This window comes from Sturnira hondurensis, unplaced genomic scaffold (genome assembly GCF_014824575.4).
Source record: "Sturnira hondurensis isolate 20B ecotype Veracruz unplaced genomic scaffold, ASM1482457v3 Scaffold0013515, whole genome shotgun sequence".
Lineage (NCBI taxonomy): Eukaryota > Metazoa > Chordata > Mammalia > Chiroptera > Phyllostomidae > Sturnira > Sturnira hondurensis.
In genome coordinates this window covers 4,820,573-4,835,585 of record NW_028086146.1, presented here as the reverse complement: position 1 = coordinate 4,835,585, position 15,013 = coordinate 4,820,573, and positions in this window count along the sequence as shown.

The following is a 15,013-nucleotide window of genomic DNA, read 5'->3' as shown; positions in this document are numbered from 1 at the left end:
TCTGTTTTCTGTATGAGATAAGAAAACTGAAGGCCAAGGGAAAACAACGCTGGTAAGACATTTAAATGTAACATTTGCAATGAAATAAAAATATATGTCTATTCTTCTTTCAAGTTCTCAAAGATGATATATGCAAACTTGGAACTTTTTTAGCTCCTCTTCTCAATAAGTTTATAAAATTATCAGGGTGCCAGAAGCAGAGATATTAATCTCTCTTAGAATTTTCAAATTTCATGAAACAAGGAACTTTGCAGAAATGTCCTAAGCCCCAAATTACAAGAAAAATTAAGTCTCTTTCCGTGTAGTATTTCTTATCAATCATACAAGCATTGTTTAAGATTCCATTGCTAAAGCAAGAACTTTTTCTTGCCATTGAAAATAGAAAAAGCAAGTTTATGAGAAAGTACATTCTCTTTTTCTAGCTAATAGTATTCTGATTATTGACCCCAAAAAGTTAGTTTCTAGACCTGTAGTTCACCTCACATAAATATTACACAGGCTAAGATCATAACATTACAATGCCAAAGAAGAAACATTATATATAAAAGTATGCAACACTTCATTAGGTTGATTTTCTGGCAAAAATAGCTAAAATATCTGTTCGATAAGAAAGTGATAGCTTTAAGCAATGAAAATGCAATCTGGTCTCTGAAGACATAACTCCTTCCCTAGAAAGAGTTGGACTGCCTCCCTACCTACAATACTCATATATCCTTGGCAAATTATGGTCTCAGGTTTGGGAAATACCATTCCTTTGGTACAGCATGAATCTTGGGAAAATTGAGGGGTGGGGGACACCCTCTAACTAACCAGTCCAATGAAATCCACATAGTGACTATCACAGTCCCACAGTGACACTGGCTTTGCACTTGATATTGACTATATAGTGCTCTTTACTGCTGCCAGAGGGGCTATTGTCCCCATATGATTTCACTTAAGATGAAGAATTCTTCCAGGTACTTCTAGAGATAAAGGCAGTAAACTCTGGAAAATATCACTATCAAGTTATTATGGCAGTTAGAAAGACCAACAAAAAAGTTCCAGATTCAAAGATGAATAGCAATTGCAGAGGACACATGGTCTTGGCCCACCACATCGCTCAGTGCAATCCCTTCCAGAACGTAAGATACATGTGTTTAGTATTCAGGTGACTGCTGGAGACACTGAGTCATATTTGGAAGAATGAGCTCAGACCTGGTCTAGGATATAATTATAATTCTCTTCATACTCGGGAGGAAATGGGGGGGGTGGGGAGATGAGTAGAATCAAAAGAATAAGCTGGATTTTATGCTGTAAATTCTCACTAAGTTAAAACTCAGCAAGGCAGTTTACTAGTCAGTAAATTCAAAACTCAATTTGAGATATAGCATAAACAATGTATAGTGGACCAGTGGGTTCAGTTATCCATATACATCTGCTCTCTCCTCCCCTGAATGAACCTCTATGCATAATAAGTACACCAAATCTGTTCCAGCAAAGCAAATCAATATTTCAGTCACCTCCCCTGTGCACAGAACCACCAATGCGATCACCCAGTAATCAACTAGATTTGTACATAAAGTTACCCAAAGGGACCCAATGACTATGTCACCATTTACTTATAGCTACAGCCCACATTCCCTTACTACAAACAAATGGCAACATTCACTTCTTCAGGGCGGCAATGAGCTAGTTAGTAATGGCAGAGGTAGGTCGCTGGCATTTCTTATCTGAAATAATGTGTCTCAAAAGAAAAGAAATTACGTGAATGTAGAGTTGGCATCCATAGATTAAACTCCCACCAGATCCAGAGAGAGAATTTGGATGCATGTTTCTTCAAGTTCAGAAGTATCATTTATTTCAAAGAACTTCTCCAGCTGGTGTGTTGTGACTAGACAGACCAACTCTGCAGCCTTCCTGGGACTGCCTTGGTGTTCGCACCAAAAGTACCCTGCTGGGACCCCTCTCAGAGTGGCCAGCTTGATCCAGTTTGCCTGAAACTGTATCAGTTTGAAAGGTTTTGCAAGTCCCACTTCCCAAAGACTCCCTTAGAAAACTGGAACGGATGGTCACCCCAGCTGTGACACAGGGAAAATAAAAACATGTTATACATCTTCATTTCTTCTATCTTGAAAATGTATACTTTCCTGGTTGACTTACATGCATGCATAAACAATAATAGCACTAGGCCAACAGCACATACAACACACGCTAATACTCATTTCGTGGTGTAATCTTCACAATAAACCGGTAAAGAGGATAGGAAAACTGAGGGTCGGAGGAGTTAACTTCCTCAAAGTCAATTTTAATTAGAATACAAGCTGGACCAAATAATTTAGTGACACAAAAATAAGATAGGTCTACTTTCTCTCAGCTAACAATGCAGAGAGAAAAAGGTGGGCAGCTCGGCTGCTCTGGGTGGTGATTTGGAGACCCAGGTTCCTCCTCTGCCTCTGCTTCACCATTCTCTACGTTGCAGTCCTCACCGGCCTGGTGGGAGCGGCCTCTCAGCACCACATCTGTGTTTCAACCCAGGAAAACAACTACAGATTGTGATGAAGGCTGATGATTTCCCTTGCGGAGGTGACGCTGGTGTTTCTCACAGCACTTCCACTCACATTTCATTTAGGAGAACTTAGCCATTTGCCCTCACCTAGATTCAAAGAATCTTGGAACTATGATTTCAACCTGCAGAGTAATGAATGATGCCCACTGTTCTATTTTCAAAAGAAGGAAGGGGAAATGAACACTTGGGGACAATTCATTGTCTCCACCAATTAACTAGCTGGTGTTCAGGATCCTTAGGATTAAAACCCAATTTTGTCTGATTCTAAACACCACACTTCTTCCTCCATGCCTTGCTACCCCTAGAATTTTTTTACTTGTTTTGCCAGGAGATATGTCAGCCAATGAAAGTGTTCTTCAGAGGTAATCTTAAGGGTGAAGGGTTTTCAGGAACAACTGTAAAGGACACAGGGACAAAACCAATGGGAAGTGGAATCAGGGGAGGAAGGTGGGGATGTCTGGGGTGGGGGGGTGAGCAGTGGGGAGAAGAGGCAGACAACTGTACTTGAACAGCAATAACATAAAAAGAATAAAGTCTATGTTTAACAATTTGTAAAAAAAAATAGAGAAAAAGAAAACCAAGCCACTTTGAGCACTCAGCACCCTCCTTTCCTCCCAACTTACACTGAAGAAGGTCTAAACAAGCTATAACCTTTCACTTAAAATCTGACAGACCTCTGCCTCTGAGTGTGGAGTGAAGCCCAAGGCCTGTCAACTGTAAAGTGTGATGTTTACACAAAGATGTGAGCTTCAGGGAGCAGCGGGTCTGCTGGGGAAATACAAAAGACTGAGTAGCTTCTCCAGCCAAGTCAACCAGGAGTGGGGAGGTGGGCCAGCAGATGGGTGTACCCACCAAACAAAGCCTACAAGTACCATCCAAAGGGAATAGTTAAAACAGCATTCTCTGCTGACATGACCTGGAAAAAATATTGCTGATTAGAGAGTAGCTTGGGTTACTTTTTTAGCTTTTTCAATTGCTTTTGATGGTAACATGAGCCAGAAGATGAAATTTCACTTTGAGTTTATCCTAGCTTCTGTTGCTCTGGACAAACCTAATTTTCACAAGACAAAGCTATCTGTTGTCACTGTTACCCTCATTCCATTTGGTTTTCTCATTATTCACAGCAGCGTCCAGCTCCTTCTCCACACTTTGGGCTTATTGTTGAGCCCCATAGAGCTCCAGCCTCTGAAATGCCAGCCTTGTAGCTTTTCTATGAGGAAGTAAGGGCTCAGTCAGGATGGACCTGCTGAAGATTGGCTCTTTGAAAAAGGACAATGTAAATCATAACTGAATAGCTTTGTTGCTGGAAAAGATATCAGAAAAGATTATTATTGGATGCATTTTTTTCCATTTAAAATTAACATAGCTTCATAGAGTTTCATGGAATGAATGATATTTTACAATGTTGTGTACACGCACAGCTCACACCAAACAGATGAGGATTGCGCCATGGGATGCTGAAGGTGGAGCAAGTACATAGAGGAAATGTCCGGTCACATAGTGACCTGGTCACATAGGGACTGTTATTGTGGATATACTGTTTTTATTTGTTTGTTTGTTTTAATAGAAAAAGAAAGAGCAGTTTCTGAACCATTTATTTATTATTATAAATAGTGAAGAACATTTCCAGGTGGCATTCATGCCAATAATATGTTATTAGTGCTCATGCCTGTCTGGATATGTTTCCACTTCTGTAGACCACGTCACATACACACACAATAACTTGCTCCTCCTTCAGAGCCACACTCAGACTTTCACACTTGCTCCCAGGACCAATGAGATATATCTTTTCACTGGTGCATTACTCAGATTATATTGCTCATCCCATATCATACTCTAAATTGTAGATGTCTGAAGTCAAAAAAAAGAGAAAGAAATGTTTTCACGGCCCCTAAACAAATCTCTGGGGCCCCTGTGCCTATATTTTGGGGTTTGAGCAATTTGCTTTGCTCTAGTGGAGACATTTAAGAATATAAAACCATCAGCCACAGCTTTTAAGAGAGATACTACTTTTTAATCACTTAAATGCTGATATCTGGACAAATGTGAAACACGGGAGCAAAGAGGCAGTTTTCTCATCTCTCTTGCTAAAATTAGGTCATTGTTTGTAAATAAGAGCTGAGCAAGCTGATTTTGACCCTCTGGTCAGACACTGTTATTTCCAACTTTAGAAGGAGAAAGCTCACTAGCCATTTAAGAAAAACTGTTTCTGAGTAAAATTGGGCAAGTCAACACAAAACCAGCCAATCATTCAACACAGGCTGACAGTTCCCTTTCTGGGTAGATCCCAGGGTGAGGAAGATCTCCTGGGTGTTAGCCCAGGAGACAGAGGAGCTGCTCACAGCCACCCCCATGCACCCTGCACACCCCAGATTCACAGTGCTGTTGCATCCCACACTTCCCTTCCTGAAGTTCTCTCATCTCCCAGATCAACCCTCCTAGAAGGTTCCACTTCTCTCTGCCTTCCTGAGCGACTGATTCTAAGCTAAGCCTTCCTCCCTAGGAGCAAGCCAAAGGCAGTCATGAACATTATGTCAGAGTAACTAAAGGGTATTTCCCAAGCCAAGTGGTTTTATGAAAAATCACTTATTCCAAAGGGCAGTTTAGCAAAGTCCAGGTATATATGGCCAAAGGCCTTTCCTTTCCTACCTCCCAGTTCTCTCCACTGCAAGTTTCCTACTCATTTACAGTTGACTCATGCCAGTATCTTTCCACTAGGACTACTGAGTAGCCAGAAAAAACATATGAAAACTGTTACTTTCATCTAGAAAACTGAATTTACCTAAGCTACAGAAAGTCTGTTGAATCTCCTGAGGCATTTGCGTTTCACCTGAAAATCAACTCCCATTTATAACCACTTATACCATATTGGTTTTAAAACAAAATTCATCTTTATAGTCTAACTGTATTCTAACACATTACTATAGATAGTAAATTTAACCATAAGATTCCCAAGGCTTGAAGACACAAGGAAGCAAACTATTGTTCATTGGCCAAAGTCAGCCCACTGTTCCTATTTTATGAATAAAGATTTATTGGAACACAGCTGTATCCATTCATTTATACATGGTCTATGGCTGCTTTTGCTATAATGCCAGAGATGAGTACTTGTAACAGAGCCCACAGAGCTGACAGTATTTATTATCTGGCCCTTTACAGAAAGTTTGCCAACCCCAGCTCAGAGAGATTATCTAACTCGCACAAAGTTACATTTCAACAATTTTCCTGGAAGCCTCAAGTCTTATGAATTTCTAGAGGAAGTCAAATAATGTCTCTAGTCCATAGCATCTGACTCTTTCCATTCTGCCTCCCCTGAGCTGGCCATTCTCTACAGGACTTCCTGGCTAGGCCAGTAAGAGGACAGGTCCAATTGCAATTATAGAGCATCACACAGAGGAGGCTCCCAGGGCCGCACAAAGTATACAATGAAGAGAGAATGGCTACTCCACCTGACAGCAAAGCTCTTCCTTGCTAAGTTGTAGCAAAGATGGACACACACACACACAACTCTTCAAAATGGTACCCATGACCTTGGGGTGTAGGCCTCAGGGACCCCCACTTGTGGTTAAGCCCTTGAAGGAAAGACCACTGCAGGTGATCTCAGATATGTTACTTATTCCAAGAACTTTGAGCATATGCTGTTTTTTGTTTTTCCTATTACTGCTTCCATTGTTGTGGTTTGGTTTGATTGGTTTTTGTGGTTATTAACTCTATCTAGTAAGTTGAGTCCTACTAATGGGAGTTTATTTATTATCTGGATGACTTTAAAGTGTGAAAAAATCCCACTGAAATCAAAAACTACATTTATAAAAGTCATAAAATGCCTATTGTGCATCGAGGAGTTCTAGAGTCTAGAGATGGATTGTTTGTTTGGGAGTTGTTTTGATTCCGTTTGTATTTAATGGGATCAGGGAGAAGCAAGGAGTGACAATGGGGAGTGCTATATTAACCCAGTTAGAATATATCTGTGTTCCCCCAAATAGTAAAATTGGTCCATTTGACAAAGCCAGGAATCCCCCCATCACTTAAACACATACCCAGTGCTTCGAGCTACACAGCTCCAGACATTGGAAATATGACTGGAAAAAAAATGTGTACTCAAGGATGTACTGTTCTTGAAGGATTTCTTTAATGTTCGAGACACAAGTTCATACTCATTCAGCTTAAGGTAAAAAAAAAATTCTCAAGTTACAACTAGTTTGGAAGATTCCAGGAATGTGTATATTAAAATTTTTGTTTGGTTTCAAAAGTTTTGAGTGGTTTGTTGCCTTTTCACTAGTTTTCTGTTTGATTTTGATGTAGCTATTTGGTAAGTATGGTGACCTCAGAGCAAAGAAAAACACAGCCCTTCTAATCTCCCAAGACTATGGGTTACATGGTCAGGAGGCTGCTTCCTCTGAGAACAGCTTTTCAGAGAGTAAAGGCAAAGATGGAGATGTAGGTAGAAACACTTCCTCACACAACCAAAAGGAGGATAACAACCAATGTAAAAACAAAAAGGAACCAGAACTGCCCCAAAATTAAACTGCATGGAAGTCTGACAATCAAGGAGTTAAAGAAGAAACATTCATCCAGACTGGTGGGAAGGGTGAAGATGGGAAGCCAGAATAGAGAGGACACCCAGCAAGGTGGTGGCTGGCAGAAGGGAGTTCCCACACTCATTTGGGGATAAGTCAGGAGGAAAAACTGGGGAGTGAGACAAACCATGAAACCCAGGGTCCCAGCATGGGGAAATACAACCTCAAAAACTCTGGCTGTAAAAATCTATGAGGGTTGTGGCAGTGGGAGAAACTCCTAGTCTCATAGGAGAGTCCATTGGAAAGGCCCACAGAATCCTGGAACATACACAAACCTACCCACCCAGGAATCAGCACCTGAAAGGGCACAATCAACTTGGGGGAAGTGGGGGAAGTGACAGAAAATGGGGCAAGAGCCGAGCAAGCTAGCAAGCAGCATTGTTCCCTCTCTAAGCCCTTCCCCATAGACGGCACCACAGCACAGCGCAGTGGATTACCTGCACTGATGAATACCTAAGGCTCTGCCCCTTACAATGTAAAAGGAGTGCTGAGACAAAGAAATATGGCCCAAATGAAAGAATACATCAAAACTCCAGAAAAAGAACTAAGTGATGATGAAATACACAACCTATCAGAGGCAGAGTTCAAAACACTGGTAACCAGTATGCTCACAGAAATGATTTACTTTGGTCACAAAATTAAGGAAGAAATGAAAGCTATACAAATTGAAATAAAGGAAAATATACAGGGAACCAACAGTGAAGGGAAGGAAACTGGGACTCAAATCGATGGTTTGGAACAAAAGGAAGAAATAAACATCCAACGAGAACAGAATGAAGAAACAAGTATTCAAAAAAATGAGGAGAGGCTGAGGAACCTCCAGGACAACTTTAAATGTTCCAACATCTGAATCATAGGGGTTCCAGAAGGGGAAGAACAACAGCAAGAGACTGAAAACACATTTGAACAAATAATAAAGGAAAATTTCCCCAATCTGGCAAATGAATAGACATGCAAGTCCAGTATCCTCAGAGAGTCCCAAAGAAGTTAGATCTAAAAAGAAAAACACCAAGACACATCAAAATTAAGTTACTCAAGATTAAAGATGAGAGAATCTTAAAAGCAGCAAGAGAAAAGGAGACAGTTACCTACAACAGAGTTCCCATAAGACTACTAGCTGATTTCTCAAAAGAAACCTTGCAGGCAAGAAAGTGCTGGAAAGAAATATTTTAAGTCATGAAAGGCAGGGACCTACATCCAAGATTACTCTGTCTAGCAAAGGTATCCTTTAGAATGGAAGGGCAGATAAAGTGCTTCCCAGATATGGTCAAGTTTAAGGAATTTGTCGTCACTAAGCCCTCATTATATGAAATGTTAAAGGGACTTATCTAAGAAAAAGAAGAAGATCAAAAACTATGAAGAGTAAAATGACAACAAACTCACAACTATCAACAACTGAACCTAAAAAACAAAAACTAAAACTAAGCAGACAACTAGAACAGGAACAGAATCACAGAAATGGAGATCACATGGAGGGTTATCAGGGGGAAGGGGAGGAGGGGAAATGAAGGAAAAGGTACAGGGAATAAGAAGCATAATTGGCAGGCACAAAATAGACAGGGGGAGGTTAAGAATAGTATAGGAAATGGAGAAGCCAAAGAAGTTATATGTATGATCCATGGGCATGAACTAAGGGGTGGGAGTTGGGGGAATGCTGGAGGGTGAGGGTTGCAGGGTAGGGGTGGAGAAAGGAGAGAAAAAAATGGGACAACTGTAATAGCATAATCAGTAAAATATACTTTAAATAAGTTAAAGAAGAAAAAGAATGGCTTCTCTCCCAAGGGCTTAACAAGTGAAACCTGCAAGCACGGAGTTAGCTAGTGAGAGGCCCCCCAACAAGAATGTTAGGTAATGGTGCTATTGAACCAAGGCTGCATGCCATGAGATTTGTCCCCTTTTCTGACTCTCTCAACACATTATCCGATGCATTATCAATCAGGGTATCTCATACCTCCAGAGAAGTAGGAACCCTCAGGTACTGCTGCAGAACAAAATTTTAACATAAGAATTGAGCGACTCTCTCAGGAGGCAAAAGGAAGAGAAAATAAACAGCATTTCAGTTATGAAGAAGAAAAAAACTGCCTCTATCAGGGTAATGGGAATTTCAGGAAGACAAAAAAAAAGAGGAGAAAATTTTTTAAGCTATAATGAAAATAAATTTTCTAGAAATAAAGCTAGATAAAAAGCTTTAAATTAAAAAGGCCTGTAGAATGCCAGAGAGGAGATATAAGGAAAAGTGTATCTCTGTCTACACATAAAATTTAAGATGGCCCAAACAGAGCAAAAATTCTAAAAGATTCCAGCTTCAGATATAGCTAAAGCTATATCCCATAATGTCATGTAAAAATATGTTATACATGTATGTTCATTTTCACTCAGTTGAAAATATTTTCTAATTTATACTGTGATTTCTTCTTTGACCAAGAGTTTCAGAAAATACTGCTTAATTTTCACACCTTTGAGGGTTTTCTACTTATTTTTTGTTTATTGATCTCTTTTCACTGGGTTAAATAACAAAGTTAAGGTAATTTTAATCCTTTGAAATTCCTTGAGACATTTATTTTATGACACAGCAATGTCCAACTTTGATAAATTTCAAGCATATTCAGAAAAAAATGGATTTTTACAGACATTAAGTACAGTGTAGTAGTGTATACGTGCATGCCTTATTAACTCAAGTCTTTACTGTGTTGCTCCAATCTTTAAATCTCTATTGATTGTTTTTAGTTGTCATACTATGAAAAACTATATTTAAAATCTCCCACTATGATGTTGGATTTGACTGTTTCTTTTTTAATTCTGTCAAATTAATTTTTGCTATGTATTTTTGAAGCTAAATTATTAGCTACATAACAATTTAGAATTTTATTCTCCTAGTGATAAACCTTTTATCACTATTAATATTTTTCTTTATCTGTCATATGCTTTTTGCTTTAAAATAAAGTTTTTCTATTTGTAATTTGTTAGTTCCCTGTTCCGTGTTCTAGTTCCTACCCTTTATTGTGTTCTATTAGGTTAAGCAGTTTATATTTTTCCATTTTTTCTCTCTATTATCTTGTTATACATTCTTTTGCTATTGTTTTAGTGATTACCTTAGAGATTACAATACCTCTTTGACTTCTTAAAATCTTTACCACTTCCCAATGAACGAACTTTATAATACTTCAACTCTACTACCCACTTGATATGTTTTTTAATTCAATATAATTCTTTATTTCTCCTTCAATTAGGAAAAACTTTTTAATGAATATAAAATTTTAAGTTGGCAAGTTTCCTTTAGTGCTTTAAAGATATCATTCCAGACTTCTGCCAAGATGGAGGCATAGGTGGAAACACTGTGCCTTCTCCCACAACCAAGTTTGGATACAGCAAAAGTTTTGGAGAACTAACACACACCCAGAGACCAGAAAACGGAATTATACGGAAGTCCGACAGCTACGAACCATTCAACGAGGACGGTAAGAGGTGGAGCCAGCAGTGGAGCTGGGTCGGGCAGGACAGACCTAGGAGCGCAGGCAGCCGAGAACTAGTCGGGGTGCAGAACAGACTGACCAAGGTCGCACATTCGCGCGCAGAGAGACGCACCACGCAGGCTCCAGGGGGCGAACCCAGTGGTGGAGGGCTGACAGCAGTGGCACACTCGCATGCCGTGGAGCGAGGCGCGTGGGCCTGGTGACGGTGGTGGCTGCGGTGCTCGTGGGGGTCGCGGCAGCAGGTGGCAGAGGGAAGCCATTGTCCCTCTTTGACCCCACCCCCAAATACAACCTCACAACCCAGCGACTGAGTTGCCCTGCTCTGGTGAACACCTAGGGCTCCGATCAGGCTACTTAACAGGCACGAACAGCCCAAAAGATGGTGCAAGAACTCAAAGTCCCAGAGCCAATAACTCTAAGCGACCAACAGATTGCCAGGCTCTCAGAAGCCCAATTTAAGACACTATTTATCAGGATGCTCACAGAATTGGTAGAGTACAGTCACAAATTAGAGAAACATATGAAGGCTAAACTAATTGAAATGAAGGGAGATGTCCAGGAAACGAATAGCGATGGAAAGGAAACTGGGACTCAAATCAATGGAATGGACCAGAAGGAAGAATGAAACATCAGACCAGAAAGGAATGAAGAAATGAGAATTCAAAAAAAAATGAGGAGAGGCTTAGGAACCTCCAGGACATTTTGAAACGTTCCAACATCCGGATTATAGGGGTACCAGAAGGGGGAAGGAAACAGCCACAAGTGGAAAATGTATTTGAACAAATAATAAAGGAGAACTTCCCCAGTCTGGCAAAGGAAATAGACTTCCAGGAAATCCAGGAAGCTCAGAGAGTGCCAAAGAAGTTGGACCCAAGAAGGAACACACCAAGGCACATCATAATTACATTAGCCAAGACCAAAATGAAGGAGAGAATCCTAGAAGCAGCAAGGGATAAGGGGACAGTCACCTACAAAGGAGTACCCATCAGACTGTCAGCGGATTTCTCAAAAGAGACCTTACAGGCAAGAAGGGGCTGGAAAGAAGTATTCCAAGTCATGAAATCCAAAGACCTACAGCCAAGATTGCTTTATCCAGCAAAACTTTCATTTAGAATGGAAGGACAGATAAAGTGCTTCTCAGATAAGGTCAAGTTCAAGGAGTTCATCATCACCAAGCCCTTATTATATGAAATGCTAAAGGGACTTATCTAAGAAAAAGAAGATGAAAAATATGAACAGTGAAAGGACAGCAAACACACAGTTATTAACAACCACACTTAAAACAAAAGCAAACCAAGAGGACAGCTAGATTAGGAGTGGAACCATAAAAACGAAGAACACATGGAGGGTTAGAAACAGGGGGGTGGGAGGAGGAGAAGGGGGGAGAAGGCACAGAAAATAGCATAGACAGTAGGTAGAAAATAGATAGGGAGGAGGGCAAGAATAGTGGGGGAAATATAGAACCTAAAGAAATTGAGACACGTGGTTATAAACTAAGGGGGGGAGAATAGTAGGGGAGGGAGTGTGCGGGTGGAGGGGAATGAAGGGGGGGAATAGAACAACTGTAATGGTATAATCAATAAAATATATTTTTTTAAAAAAAAGATATCATTCCATTCGACTCTGACTTTTACCATTTCTGCCGAGAAATCAACTGTCAGTTTTCTTACTGTTCCTTTGATGGTAATACATATTTTTTTTCTTTTCCCTGCCTTTCAGATTTGTTTTCTTTTTCTTTGGTCTTCAGTAGTTTTTCTCTAATGTGCCAAGATGTGGTTTTTCTTTTTACTTATTCTCCTTTGTGTTTATAGTATTTCTTGAATCTGTGGCTTCATAGCTTTGATCAGACTTGAAAAGTTCATGGCCATTACCCCTTCAGACTTTGCTTCTGCTGCACTCACTCTCTGTTCTCATTTTGAAGTTCCAGTTTCAGGTATGTTTATACCTTTTCACGATAATTCACATACCAGTAATTCTTAGTTTCCTATCTATTTTCCATCTTTTTGTCTCTCTCTGTTTCATCCTGATTACCTTCCTGACCTATCAGTTCACTGAACTTTTTCCTGAACCTGGATTAAGCTGCATTAAATTCAATCCACTATATTCTTAATTTCAATTATGGGTTTTTTATACCTAGAATTTCTGGGCAGGGGGGTTAATTTCTAATTTTCTGCAGAAATTTCCAATCATAATTCTACTTCCTTAAGTGTGGTTATTTTCAAGTCTGTGTCTGATAATTCCATCGTCTGACATCCTAGGAGGCTGTTTCTATTGTTTCCCTCGATTTATAGTCAAGACTTGTCTACTTTTATGACTGGTAAATATTTAAAAATAGGACAGATGATTTGAACCTTGGGCAGATTTAGCTTTGTTCTGCCAGGCAAGGAGATTGGGGCATTAACAATCCCCGATCACCATAATCCAATCAAGGACTGAAATTATTCAAAGCTAAACTTCAGTTTTTATGAGGGCTGGTCTATTTCTGGTTCACCCTTACTTATATAGTGATGCTAAGCTCTTTGTGGTTTTAACCCAAAGATTGCAGTTTACTTGGGCCCCTTCTCTTTGAAGGACAGTAAAACCCAGTTTTTGGCATTAGAAACCCACGAGTCTGTCGAAAGTTCTGTGCGGCTCTTTATCAGCAAGCGAAATAAGCAAACGACTCCAGGGTAAAATCAGTCCCAAATGCTGAACTCATCTTTCCCAGATCCTGGTCCTGGAATATCTCAGTGTGTTTCTTGTACATTTTAAAGGGCCTTTTGAAAAGATTTTTTTTTAAGTATCTGGACAGCTTTTCCAATTGTCCTAAGTGGGAAAAGAGGTCTACGGTAGATTGTAGGTTATTATCAGAAATACAAATCTCCTCGCTAAGTATTTTAAAGCTCAAAACTCTCAATAATGTTATTTTAGATACTTCTTTTTTAAAGATTTTATATTTATGATGTCTATCTCTTCACCTCCTGCTTACAACTCAACCCACTCCATTATTTTTGCCTCAGTGATCCACCAAGAATACAAGGCTAAACTCTTCAATGACCTCTATTTTGCTAAGTCAGCATGTTTTCAGTCCATCTCCTTTGACTTCTCAGCAACATATCACTTAAAATTGCCCTCTTTTCCCTTCCTGAAATATTCTCTTTCCCTTTGTTTCCATGTTAAAATTTTCTCCTTTGCTGGCTCATACTTCTCTGCCTAGAAAAATAAATGTCTTGTTGCTCAAGTATTGAAATATAGCCTTTTCTTTTTCATACTTGACACTCTCAGATGATCCCATTCATCCAAGCTGAGAAACTTATCTATTTACAAATAACTCATATATTTTATGTACAACTCAGACCTCTTCTGTATGCTCCAGATCCATAAATCTAGATCCATAAAGCTATCTGAAACTTTCTCTTGAGAGTCATAATGTCATTTCAAAATCAAACTCACAATTAAAAGGAGAGAAGTTCTCCAAGATTCCCTAGCATAGGAAATGACACAGTTTTCTATACCGAAGCATAAAATCTAGTATTCATCTTGAATACCATTCTCTCCCTTATCCCACATAACAAGTCCATTGATAGGAACTAAGACTATTTCTTAAACATCACTCAACTCCACCTATTTCCCTTCATCTTCACCACCATCAACCTAAACTATTGCAGCACACTCTCGACCATTCCCCACTTCCCCTCTTTCTTCGGCCATTGTAACTGGCTATTCATATTGCAGCCAGAGAGATCTAACTTATTGATAGGTCCTTATCTGACCATGGCTCATGTACTCCAGGCTTAAAATCTTTTAATGGCTTTCCATTTCTCTTAGAAGAAAAACAGACCCCTTGACACACCTTAAGGTACCTATATGGTCTGACACTTACCAATCTCTCCAGCCTCATCTTCTACCCGGTGCCCACACGTATGGTGTCTGCCTTCCAGCCACACGAACCTCCTTTCTGTCCCTCATACTCCTTTTCTCACCACCATAACTTGTTTTTATATTTTGGCCCTATGCAAGGAATGTTTTTTTCTTCCCCTCTTCAACTAGTTAACTACTATTCATCCTTCAGATCTCTATTCTATTTTACTTTTCTCAGGAAGAGAAGTGACCTCACTGGCTAACTCAGGTCATCCTAGTCTAGGCTCTCATACTACCTAGTATTTCTCCTTCATCTAATTTGTCACAACTGCAATGTGACACTTGTTATTATGATTTGGTAATTCTCTGTTCCTCCAGCAGATTGTAAGTCCTATAAAGGCAAGAGATATGTTTGTTTTTACCCGTCATTTTATCCTAGCACCTAGCTGAGTGTCTGGCACATCATAGATTCTCAACAATATTTGCTGGATGGATAGATGGACAGATAAATTTGGTGAGGATTAAAAGAGGTAGAAAAAAAAACCTTCTGAAACAAAGATGCTTACATACATGTATGT